General features: G+C 40.5%; 1 pseudogene across 1 annotated transcript; it reads right to left on the minus strand.

Annotated features, from left to right (window-relative positions):
* Positions 1–475: 475 nt before the first annotated feature.
* Positions 476–1,923, minus strand: LOC306658716 (pantothenate kinase 3-like; annotated as a pseudogene). Its single transcript has one exon. The product of its transcript is annotated as a pantothenate kinase 3-like (transcript).
* Between the last annotated feature and the right edge of the window lie 358 nt (positions 1,924–2,281).

Consider the following 2,281-nt stretch of genomic DNA (forward strand, 5'->3'; position numbering starts at 1 on the left):
AAAAAGAGCATGGAATTATTGATTCACTCAAATCATATCCCATTCGAATAGTCTAAGAACTTCATCAGACAGATTCAAAAATAAGTAAATAAACTTTCACTTTAAAAATACAAACATTTCAATGTGTTGATTAAATAAAAAATACAGAAAGTGTGATGTCACCAAATGTGCATTTTTCAGGATTCATTCTGAAATTCAGGGTAACATATAATAATAGTATTTCATTTAAATTATGGCATTTGAGGAAAATTAAACTTTTGGGTAAAGATCACATAGTACCTTGCTTTTCTTGAGGATGTGTTAGAAAAACTATAATAATATTGTCTTTACATTTCTAAAATCACATAAAACCATCATCTCTGACTGTCATTACAATAAATTTTCATACTGGGTATATTACTGTCTGTAACCATAACACATAAATGGACTCAATGAATATTCAAAATCAATTATTTTTCATAAGTGAAACATTTCTGAGACTTTTTAAGATTTGTGTCTTAAGCATACAGTAGTACAATGCTGGCTACATAAAATAAATAGAAAATCTTTCTGAGAGGAAGCTCAATAATCAGAGGCTATGCTGCATTTAAAGATTGAACACTGGCTATATACGGAAGGGAAAACACTTCAACAATACTTCATGTTACAGAGTTCTCTCTTTTAATATGGCATTCATGAGTTTTCCATTCTGACATTCAAAATTAACAGGAATAGTGAAATTCTTTTATCCTTTGGTTTCCAAGGACAAACAATGCAGTTACAATGCCTCTGGTTTTAGTTCCTGTGGAATGACATTCATTAGCAGAGTAACCTCTGATGCTTCAGCTGAAGTTTGGCAGCCCAAGAAGTGTACCAACTGCTCCAAAGTATCCTTCATGTTCTAGAAACAATGCTTTCAGTTGACCTTTGAACCAATAATCCAGTGCACATGCCAGAAATTTCATAGAGTATTGACACGTAAAAAGTTTCCAACAAAGACAACTCTTGTTCACTTTCTCATTAACAGAGCACATTCGTGCCACAGAACCAATATTATTGGTGATAGTAACTAAAGTAGCTCTTGCCAGATCTTCTTTACTAACAGATTCTCGTTTCTCTTTATAAATCATATTTCCAAAACTAGATGCTACAGTCCAACCTGGCAGACCAAATCTTTCATAATCGTCTCCATAAATATCATGGACCAATTTGTCAGCTTGGGTGCTGTCACCTTTGGATGCCATTTTAAGAGCCTCTTCAAAACTTTCACAGCTAGTCAGTAAACTGCATAAACCCAAAAAGGTATCCCCTCCAAGGCTTGTCCCGGTCACTGGTTTATAGTTATCTTTGGAGTGGACTGTTAAGATACTGACTCATGAACACCACCAATAGTGGATAGGGATCATCTAGGTTAAAAGGCATCTTTTGGCATCGCTCAGGTTCTGCGGCATTAGCAAAATAATAGCACTCTGCTTGTCCATTGAATCTGACTGAATCTATATACAGCAAGCCCTTTACAAGGCAGTCAAGTTCACCCAGTTTGTGCAGGTGGAGGTTTCCAATTGTGCGAAAATCTTTTTCAAACTTGTAAGCACCACCACCTGTAGCACACAGCACCGTTTGTAACGTTGAGAAGTTTTTGGCTCTTCCCATTTGGATAAAAGTAGGCAGGTCATGAGTTGGAAATCTGATAAAGTGCAAGTTCCCTCTTCGGCCAAAAAGTGTTAAATCCTTAAGTTCAAGGTGTACATCCCGAATGCCAGTGGATCCATATGCTACATTAGAAGTCAAATATTTCCGAATACTTTTTAAGCTCTCAACTTCCTCTTGCTCTTCCTGTGCTGTGATATCAATGGGTTCAAAATACGAGAGCTTTACTAGAGTTCCCCCAATGTCCATACCAAACCACGGGAAAGGGTGTTTCTTGGCATCCTTGATTTTCATGGCGCACTGCGGCGACTCGGGAGCTGGCAGGGCTACGCGGAGAGGAGAGGCCCGGAGGGTTCCTCCCCTCAGGCCGTGCCAGGCGGGCTTAGGGCGGGGGGGCGGCACCTGGGGCGACGTCGGGCCCAGGAGGCTGCACCCTAACCTGGCAACCGGACTGAACGTGCTGGGGAAGGTCGCCGGCCTCCCCGCTCCGGGTCCCCCGCCCCATCCCCTGCAGCCGCTCCAAACAAAACGCCGCGGTTCCCAGAGCCACCGCCGCTGCACTGAGAGTATATTAACTTCTTGATGTGTTTTTGAATGCAGTTTGCTGATCTTTCATCAAGGATTTTTACATCAATGTTCATCAGGTATTTTA

Source organism: Sciurus vulgaris (genome assembly GCF_902686455.1).
Source record: "Sciurus vulgaris genome assembly, chromosome: 4".
In the NCBI taxonomy this organism is placed as follows: domain Eukaryota; kingdom Metazoa; phylum Chordata; class Mammalia; order Rodentia; family Sciuridae; genus Sciurus; species Sciurus vulgaris.